The sequence below is a fragment of the Syngnathoides biaculeatus genome, chromosome 18 (assembly GCF_019802595.1).
Source record: "Syngnathoides biaculeatus isolate LvHL_M chromosome 18, ASM1980259v1, whole genome shotgun sequence".
NCBI lineage: Eukaryota > Metazoa > Chordata > Actinopteri > Syngnathiformes > Syngnathidae > Syngnathoides > Syngnathoides biaculeatus.
Window position 1 is genome coordinate 5926699 of NC_084657.1, and position 10882 is coordinate 5937580.

General features: G+C 41.5%; 1 protein-coding gene across 10 annotated transcripts in view; it reads right to left on the reverse strand.

Annotated features, from left to right (window-relative positions):
* The window catches only part of LOC133491631 (serine/threonine-protein kinase PAK 3), a 35906-nt gene extending 25041 nt beyond the window's left edge, over positions 1–10865 (reverse strand). For 7 of the 10 annotated variants that reach the window (XM_061803001.1, XM_061803005.1, XM_061803004.1 and 4 more), the window contains exons 1-4: positions 10726–10865; positions 7650–7710; positions 3611–3793; positions 2545–2937 (exon numbers count right to left, since the gene is read on the reverse strand). The gene's annotated coding sequence lies outside the window, so the exon portion shown is untranslated. Of the gene's footprint in view, positions 1–2544; positions 2938–3610; positions 3794–6708; positions 6830–7649; positions 7714–10725 lie in introns of those variants that run through there. The other 3 variants (XM_061802998.1, XM_061802997.1, XM_061802999.1) reach the window with 3 other exon arrangements.
* Positions 10866–10882: the final 17 nt, after the last annotated feature.

The following is a 10882-nucleotide window of genomic DNA, read 5'->3' on the forward strand; positions in this document are numbered from 1 at the left end:
ACTTTTCCCTTTAACAACACTCAAAAAGGTCATGCAAACTGAGGACACTAACTGCTTTGGAGGAGGAATTATTTCCCATTCTTGCTTGATGTACACCTTCAGTTACTTAAGAGTCTGGGGTCTCTTTTGCCCTCTTTAGCACTTCATAATGTGCCACACATTTTCAATGAGAGACAGGTCTGGACAGGTGACATGGTAGTCTAGTACTTGGAACTCTTTTACTATGAAGGCACACTGTTGTAACACATATGGAATGTTACTTGCCATTATCTTGCTGAAATCAGCAGGAATCCTCTTTAAAAAGGGTGGATTGCTTGGATGGCAGCATATATTGCGCCACAGCTTGTATTTACCTTTCAGCATTAATGGTGACTTCGTAGGTGTGCATGTTAGCCATACCATGGGCATTAACACAGATGATGGCTCTTGAACTTTGTGCTGATAAGTTGGAAAGTATTTTTTCCTCTTTGGCCCAAATACACAATGTCGATGATTTCAATAAACTATTACAAATGTCTACAATTGGCTGGCAACCACTTCAGGATGTCCCTCGCCACCTGCCCAAAGATAACTGGGATAGGCTCCAGCACTCCTGTGAACCTTTTGGGGATACGCGGCTCGGAATATGTATGTGTAGATACATTTTAAATGTGGACTCATCAGACCACATCTCAGATGAGCTCGGGCTGAGAGACGTCAGCGAGGTTTCTGGGTTTTGTTAATAAATGGCTTTTGCTTTGTATGGTAGAGTTTTAATGTCCATGTGTCGATAAAGTGACTCTGTAAACTTTCTGAAGTGGTCCTGAGGCCATACAGCAATATCCTTTACACAATGAAGCTATCTTTTAATGCACTGCCACGAGAAGGATTGAAGGTTATCGCATTCGATCTTGCTTTTTTGGCCTTGCCGCTTACTTGTACAGATTTCTCCAGATTCCCTAAATGTTTTGCTAATATTATGGACCGTAGGTTATGACATCCATAAATTCCTTTCAATTGTATCTTGAGAAACTTTGTTTTTAAACTGTTGGTCTATTTGCTCATGCAGTTCACAAGGTGGTGAACTTTGCCCCAGTCTTTTGAGGACCCTCTTTTGTACCCAATCATCACACTCGGGTATTTCCAATTAATTTTTTCACCTATGGAATGTTTCTTCAACTTTCCTACTTTTTTGTTGCCCGTGTCTTACCTTTTTTTTTTTTTTATGTGTTACAGATGTCAAATTTAAGATGAGAGAATGTAATCAAAATAATACAATAAAATTAATCAGTTTTAAGATTAAATATTTTGTCTTGATTTGTAACATAATCATTTTAACATACTGTTCACTGAAAATGGCTTGGAAATCATTCTATTGTGTTTTTGTATAAGTTTAACATTTATCTTCCAACTTCATTGGATTTAGGGTTTGTAAATATGAAGTCAATGAAATAATGTGTGCATGTAGTGTAAATGTGTGCGTGTTAGATGTGGAAATAGAGATATCAATATATCAGTGTATAGCAGGCCAGTGTTTGCAGGGAGTAACACCTTCAGCCCATCCCCCCATTCCCCTTGCTATCATCACACCCTCCCCTCCATCACTGAGTTGACTCCCTAAAATCTCCCATTCGCATGACAGCCAGACAACAGGTTTCCCAGCAGGCTTTGCGCCTCACAAATCTCAAGGATGGATGCCCTCAGAGATGGATTGCTCACATTCGATCGCTCGCATTCTGTGACTAAAATGAGCGGAGGTGACAGTGGGAACACACATTCATCTGTCCAGCGGTGGGCTGTGGAAGAATCCGAGGAATAGCGGCTCGGCTCTCGCAGGACCGGCCCTCGCCCCCGCTCCCATCCCCAAAGAAGTCAGGTGATCAGATGTTGTATAGCTGCTTGTCAGTGGAGCCGCCATGAAACTGCTACACACGTCCATGTCAAAGCCAGGAGATGGAGGCGCGTCCAAGCTTGATATTTATGGTCAATGACCCCCAAAAAGACAGTTTTCCTTCTACATCATCCTTTGTAGGGAGGCCTCAAGGGACACACCGCAGAGGTAACAAAAGAACATCCATAAGGATACCAAGCATCCACACATATACCTCCCATCCATCCGATTCAGGACTAAACCCCTCAATAGCAAGGCGTCTTTATATTTTGGGGTTCTAGTGTTGCAACTGCAGCTGCCGAAGGGCTACACAAACGCCACTATTGATTAGAAACACCTCCCCATCACTAATTTGCGAGGGGGTGCATGCACTCCATACAGAGTTGATGAGATGCAGTGGAGTGGAGGTGGGGGCGCAAAAAATAGCATGAGATAAAAAGAAAGCAGACGTCAAGCCCATTTTAATGAATGCAGTGACCAAGTCCCACTCGAACAGACTGCAGATCAAACACCCGCTTCCATAGCAGGGCCCATTGCAGAGTGAAGACGGGTAAAAAAGGCTACAAAGCACCCCGACATACACAGCCCCAGTTTCCCCCTCCCGTCCTCCTCCTCGCCTCTCCTGCCTCCCCCTCTCCAACATCCCCATATTGCAAACACAGGGGAGGAATTACCTGAAATATGTCTTCACATTCTCTCGGTCCGTGTTTCGCCTATGAGCCATCACCTGTGGTGGAACCATCGTCTTCCGTCCTGGTGCCAGTGACAGTTTACGACAGGATTGCCATTCTCTTGTCAGACCAGTTCCTGACCCTAAAAGCAGGCTTGTTCGGCAGGCTGGCTGGATGCTTCACTGGCTGCTCACTGTTCCCTAGCTCGTGACGTCATCCGCCCTGCTTAGCCCATTGGTCGAGTTGATGAATATTAATGAGAGCAGCAGGTCCAGAGGAGGAGCCAGGAGAGATAAGACACTGTTGGTTTTGTGTTTGACAGACCAAACCTCTGCTGAGTGAGATGGTCGGGAGGGTGCGACCGAATGACCACTTTTAAAGTGTATCCACACATATCTGAAAAACAAATAAATAATATTAATAATAATTATTATTATTGTGTGATTCATACACTCATTAGACTTCTTAAGGGGCACATTTTGACAATAAAGTCAATTTAAAAAAATAATAATAGTAATAACAACAAGATACAAAGACAACACAGAATACAGCACATTTGGGTGTTGTTTCTAAAGCATTTACATCCATAACAAGGCACACAACTATTCAGATGCTGATGCCATTCATTCATGATACAATAAAAAGGACAAACATGCATCTCTATTTAAGCATTTGGCCCCACGGAATATGAACCTGAAATAATATTGAACCAGTTTTACTGCATCACAGGTATTTGTTGCCGAATTTACTTTTTGCATGAAAACTATGTATTCTTCAATAAAAATGAATAATAATTATAAATTATTTTCTTGGTGCGAAGAAACAAATATGTCAGAGGTATGTCTACATATTCAGTTGTGTGCATTCTCTCTGTTAGGACATGATGATTGACTTAATTTATGAGTTTATATTTTTTTGCTTTGTACAAAGTGGTAAATCAAGACTAGAGAGTTACTGATTCAACACTGAAAGGCAGTCGGGGATTCAGAGGCAGGCAGACATGACAACCAAAAGCATGCCTATATTTGCCTAAATTTGCCTATGATGTCATCTTTTTGGTCTACCTCACCTGTGATTGGCTGAAGGGCACAGCATCTGCTCAGTCTGATAGCTAGCATCTAGCCCAAGGAGGAAGCCTCACCAAGGGCCCATGGAGCCTGCCTGGTTGTCCTGACAACGCCCGTAATGTCGACACTCCATGTTGGAGAGCAACATGGCTGTTCGGTTGACGGTGTTGATTCAAATGGGAAACCTGATGATTTATAAAAACAACACAATGAAAAATAAATCACACACTTTGTAATTATCACTGCAAATATAGCACGATTGTTTTATTCATCATGAAACACTCAGCCAGGGTTCGTGCATTTTGTTTTAAGAGGTCTTAAATATATGGAGGATGAAGTATAATCTGACAAGCGTCTTTCTTCTATCTACTTTTTCTTGAACTCTTGGAACGCTAAGCCCAAGCTGTGACATTGACAATACAGACAAATGCAATTTTAGCATGGCAACACAAATCCAACATTGTAAAGTAGACACGAGGGTAGGAGAAAAGACATGCAATCATAATGAAACATTTTCAAATCTGAGGAAACAACTGGGTTAATATGCACTGTATAACATAACACATTTATATAAATGAATGCTATATCCCATTCAATAACAAATTCATATCAATATACACTACAGTACAGTAGTCAACGCTGTTCCACCAAACTACACAAGATCAAGCATGTTTAACTCTAAAGCAAATATTATTGATCAAAACGACAACTACATTTCATAATTATCCAAACAAAAGTATCTAGAGCAATTTACAGCATTAGTAGAATGGAATAGAATGTAGAATGAACACTGATGTCTGCTATGGACAGTCTATTAAATGCACTTCATTTTACTACATCAGATTAACCTCTTTAAGCCTTTCACTGGCAAACTTGGCATGCAGAAAATAATAGGTCACGCTCATGCATGCTACAGCTGCATGCACAAACACAACGACTACTTTTAGTGTGTATGTGCATGCTTGTATCTGTTGGCACTATAGAGATTACCACCAAGCACCCCCTGAAAAAGAAATTTAATTGAGGTTAGTGGGGCTCTTTCCAGTTGATCATGGGTAAATATTGATTTTTTTTTTCTGATTGGAATTTATTGTGCAGCAAGTTACGTGTGGACAGCTGAGCACAGTAATGACAGATTACAGCTTGATTTTAAATGTAATGCACTTAGTACGTTGGAAACATGTGCCAAGTTTTTAAATTTAGGTTTTATGGCATGTTTCAACCAGCTTGATCAAAGAGGATAATAACGCTCAGTGGGAGCTAACACGGAGGTACCTGATGCAAGTAAAAATCAAAATGGCAGAATGAATGGCATTTCTCTGTCATAATAAAAATCCCAGAATGTACTGTATGCAAATATCAGATTATGAATGATTTTCTCTCTTGCCCTTCAAAGGACAAAAAATCTGAATCGGATGATTCTGGGATGACCTTTTTAAACATGGCAACTTTATAGATGAGGAAGAAGCTTTCAATGTTCATGAATAGATACACACACAGGTTGTTATTATGCAGTTTGAAGCATAATCAAAAGGATTGGTGAGCCCATTGGCCACAAATGGTCATCCTGAATGCAAAAGATAAGACATTTACTTTTGAATTAGCCACAACATCTGTGTTGCTGAAATCGGAATATTTAAAAATGGCCCAATCAAGCCTTATGTCAATATTAATCAGCGCATGTTGAACACAGGATCACCGATCATCTCTGCGGATGCGACCTAACACCCGAGCCATGACAACCGTGGTCTGGGCACGCCCCTCCCGCTTACAGCTGGCTGTGTCTCTGAAGCGGCCTTGTTTCCCTTTGCTTGACCAGTTCAATAACTAATCTCAATGCAGCCGGCAGTGTGTAGCTTGTAAAAGGAGGAGGGCATGCGGATCAAGTATATTAAGGTCACATCGTGATTCACTGACCAGTTTAAAAATGTGGGAGCAACTTTCTTTCATTAACTAAATGCAAATTTTGATGTGCAATTTTTCTTTTGAGAACTTTGCTCATGATACATTTTCAACAACAAAAATAAGAAATGTTAATCTGCCACACTTCCCCCAAATAGTGAGCAATTACTTTTTCAAGTTTAGAGAGTACAAGTCATTTACTTAAAGGATGTGTCTATTTAGAAAGAGGACTTTTTATCGTCTGAGTGTGTATGGGTATTTGCAATTGGTTGGTGGAGTATTGTTACCTTTCCCCTAAAAGTAGGAACAGAACATGTTACGCCCTTCACATGTTCTATTATTGTTGAATCCTACAATGAGGTGTTTTTAGTGGCAGAACCAATTGTTCCCCACTTATTTCCTCAATATCACTTCCAGTGTAGCCACACCACAAGTAAATAGCTCAGGTGAAACAGGTCCTTTGGAAAGGTTACAATGTGAAATGTTAGATTAATTCTAAAAAGTAGTAAGAACCCTTTCAGTATACTGTATAGTTAAGACACTTTTGTCAGGGTTCAATTATGGTAATTGGAAAAAAAGATATGGTAAACATATTCCTGTGTTATCTATCAAAATTGCCCAATGCTCCAGTCCAACAGCCAATTTTGAACTTGGATAAAAATCAATAGCTTCTCTTTTTTGATTTTCAGCAAAATAATTTTGAATCACAATCAAATGATCATGTTGAAAGGTTATCTCTGCGCTGTGCAATTTCTCTCCCCAAGGTTGCAGCTGGCGTTTGATCTGTCATAACATTGTCCACCACAACAACGATGAAACAAATGTTAACTACAAATCGGTAATCGATCTGTGTCACATCATGGACATTCAACTTTGGAAAAGCTCAGATGAAATAAATGCATCCTTGTATGGTGTGTGTGTTGATATTAGCTGGAATTCAAAATGTTCTGAGCATCACGCATGATCACAAAAGGCCACTTGTCCTGTCAAATCAACGGTTACTTTGAATGACATCACAAAGAAAGCCTGAACAGGGCTCAAGAGAAACACACTCCCTGATGTTATGGCGTACACGAGTCCACGCTTGAAGCCTCCCGCCCCTCCCTCCTCTGTCACATGTAAGTTAATGAACAGCAGGCCCATGCTCTTGATGAAAAGTGTTGGGTTTTTTTGGTCCACAAGGGCCGTGTGTACTCACCACTTTCTGCTCGAACACACACAAACAATAGAGCATGTCTGGAGTGCTTTGGGCCTAAACCCTGAGGAAGGGCAGATGGTGCCCGGAATCAAAGGCCGCACCCAAATTTCCATGAGAAAAGAGACTGACACAAGCGGGGGAACAGGTACCCTCTCTCCTATTTCCCCTCCTCTTTGGATATTAATCCAACGGCAGCACTGATTTAGAACCAATTTAAGAACAAGCTGTCAGATCGAACGCAGAGAATATCAGCTGCTCAATTTTCTTTGTATCTACATCTTCTATGTATTTCAAAATATTCTTCCTTTAAATCAAATCTAAAAATAATTCCCTGCCACTGCACAAAACTGATCGAAAATAAATAACTACAATAAGGAGGAGCCTGGACGAGTGTAGACCGACAGGTAGCCTTAAAAAAAAAAAAAAAAAAAACGATATAAGTGTTATGGTGTTTCCCCCTGGTGGCTTCTTGCAGAACAGCAGTCTCGTTACAGTACAACCCATAAAGCACTTTAAAATCCTTCCATCCACTTTCTTTGCCGCTTATCTTCACGAGGGTCGCAGGGAGTGCTGGAGCCTATCCCAGCTGTCAACGGGCAGGAGGCGGGGTACACCCTAACCTGGTTGCCAGCCAATCGCAGGGCACAAAGAGAAAAACAGTCGCACTCACAATCACACCTAAAGGCAATTGAGAGTGTCCAATTAATGTTGCATGGTTTTGGAATGTGGGAGGAAACTGGAGAGCCCAGAGAAAACCCACACAGGCACAGAGAGAACATGCAAACTCCACACAGGTGGGGCCGGGATTGAATTGGGTCCTCAGAACTGTGAGGCAAACGCTTTACCAGCTGTTTCACCGTGCCACCACTTTAAAGTCCTTGTAAAGTGAAAATCAAAGCAATCCATCCATTTTGACACAATAAAGGGGAGACTGCTGTTACCTTCCATCCATTTTCCAAGTTGCTTATCCTCACAGGGGTCACAGGGGTGCTGTTATCAATGCTGCTGAAATCAAATGATTAAATAAAATTGGCTTGTAAATACAGTTTCAAAATAGAGAAAAGTGAAGCTGTTTTCTTTATTCTCAAATACTGCACGTGTCTGCTGAATTTGCATAAACTATAACTGTCAATCGTCAATCAAATAACCGCTATGGAAACCTGGGAAAATGGATGCCACCTCTAGCATCTTTCATATGCTTACACAATTATGTGTGGGCCGCGAAAAAATATCCACTTAAAGCCTCTGAAGGCTGGACTCGATCCCACGCAGTAATGGAGTCACGCCAGTGTAAACACTCCTAACCATATGCCGGCTGGCAGATTTTAAAAATACAAATCATCCCTCTACTGTCTTTGCGTGTCATTCATGCACTCAGAGATTACAACAAGGTGCTCTAATATGGTCACACCAGTATTTAAAGGAAACATGCATTATTTGGGGTTTAGGCATTGCTAGCTGGCTAATTATTCCAAAAAACTACTGATGCTAATAGCTCTCCAGCAGTACAAATACTTTATTCCAATACTGAAGTAGATTTTTCAAGTAGTTGTACCTTGCTTGAAAACAGTATTTGTTTTGCTGATGACATTTTACTTCTACTCCCTATATTTCAGATATCTGTACATTCAACTCTTTTACCTTGCCAAAATTGGCTCATTACTTATTGTAACCACTGTTGATGATAAAAAAAAAAAAGACAATGGAAGAGTTAAAGTCAACTGCAGTTGAGATATTCATAGATTGAATGAGTTCTCAGTAATTTATAATACAGACAAAACGGGGAGAGAAGTGACATGGAGGAACGTGAACCTGGGATCTTGAACAACAAAGATGCAACATATTTGGAAAGACAAAATATTCTCCATTCATAGCTTCAAGAGAATTGTTTTACGTTCAATAACACCAGTTCACTGTGTTCAAAAAAATAATCTAGTCTCTTGGATTAGATTAGATTTATTAGCCTACTTCAGTCGTTCTTAACCTGGGTTTGCTCAAATCCCAGGCGTTCTTGGGGCCAGTCTAAGGGCTTCATTGGAGGTCAAAACATTTACAGGAGAGACTGTTTGTCCTCGTTCTAGTCACCGCAGTCATATGATTCGTGATGTCATGTTCCGCTTGACCATCAACCATAACAACATTAATACTGAACTTGCCTAAGAAAGTCTAGACTTCTATTACCCGTTTGTTTTTGTGTTTTTCCCTTCTTTAGTAATCAGCAAGAGAACATGGGTTGGTTTAATTAAAAATGCCAACTTTCTGAACAAAAAGAGAAAAATATCTATCTATCTATCTATCTACACACAAACACACACACAAATAGTGTATGGCACCCATGATGCATAAAAAACAGGAGCAAATATTTTACTTACAGATTGCTGTATGTGGTGGCATGGTGGCACGGCTGTAAAGCGTTGGCCTCACAGTTCTGAGGTCCAGGTTTCAATCCCAGCCCCACCTGTGTGGAGTTTGCATGTTCTCCCCGTGCCTGTGTGGATTTTCTCCGGGCACTCCAGTTTCCTCCCACATCCCAAAAACATGCAACATTAATTGGAAACTCTAAATTACCCCTAAGTGTGACTGTGAGTGCGACTGTTGTCTGTCTCCATGTGCCCTGCGATTGGCTGGCAACCAGTTCAAGGTGTACCCTGCCTCCTGCCTGTTGACAGCTAGGATAGGCTCCAGCACTCCCCACGCCCCTTGTGAGGATAAGCGGCTAAGAAAATCGATGGCTGGATAGATGGATTACTGTATGTTGACAATAGCAAGCACAGGAGGTGATATGCCAGTCCCAATGCGAAATCCTTTGGCAAAGGTGCTGTGTTGGAGATAACCAACCCCCCGACACTTCACGATTGTTTTTTTTTCTTCATCCCCATTGTCAGGCCTGATGAATAGGGATTGTACTAGTTAGTTACTTAATTTGCCATTCTGCGATTGACTGGCGACCATTTCAGGGTGTAGGCTGCAGAAGTTAGCTGGAATAGGCTATGTTTCCTCCCACATCCCCAAACATGCTTTAATTGGAGACGCCACATTGCCCTTAGGTGTGACTGTGAGTGCGGATGCTTGTTTCTCTTGTGATTGGCTGACAAACAGTTCAGGGTGTACCAAGTCTCCTGCCCGAAGTTAGCTGGGATAGGCTCCAGCACTCCTGCGACCGTTGTGAGGATAAGCACCTTATAAAATGGATGGATGGTTTTTCTAAACACAATCAACACAGTAAAATAAACTATTAACAAAGGAGCCTATCCCAGCTAATCTCAGGCGAAAAGGCAGACTACATCCTGAAGTGGTCGCCAGTCAGTCGCCATCCACTTTCTGAGCCGCTTATCCTCACAAGGGTCACGCGAGTGCTGGAGCGTATCCCAAGTGTCATCGGGCAGAAGGCAGAGTCCAACCTGAACTGGTTGCCAGCCAATCGCAGGGCACATTGGGAAAGACAACAGTCGCACTCACAATCAAGCATGTTTTGGGGATGTGGGAGCAAAGTGGAGTGGCCAGAGAAAACCCACGCAGGTATGGGGAGAACATGCCTACTCAACACAGGGAGGGCTGGGATTTGAACGTCAGTCCTCAGAACTGTGAGGCCGACACTCTACAGCTGCCCCACCGTGCAGCCTAACTCGGTTGAAAATTATTTTTAAAAAATATGTCAAGATTATGCCATGCATGTTTGTAGCATGAAAGTGTGAACCAATGGTAGGTAGTTCTTATCTTAAATTAAAAAGAGAAAAAGAACATATTCACTGTGATGAATTATCCAAACTTGCATTGTATATAAGCGATGGTAATACCTTTTTCTTTTTAACTTAGGTATATTTCAGAGGCTCACATTTCCTTTAGTGAAGCCTTTTTGTTTTAGTAAAGCCTTTTTATCTACAATTACTTGTACTTGTAGTCAAGTGACCTAAAATGTGTGAATATTTTGCCATCCCTGCTCTCTGCAAATCTATCGGACCTATGAAAAAAAAAGTTTCACAAATAGAAGAGTAGTATACAAAATGTAATACACACATGTCAAGGTTGGCAAAGTTCCATACAAATCGCAGTCCAAGAACTGTTACTGTACTGATGGTGCCCGTGGTGTAGATGAAGGAGGCTGGTGGTTTGCCCACATCAGGCCGAGCTCTCGCCATCAATTGTCGCCGAACTCATCTCCGCCCCCCGCCGT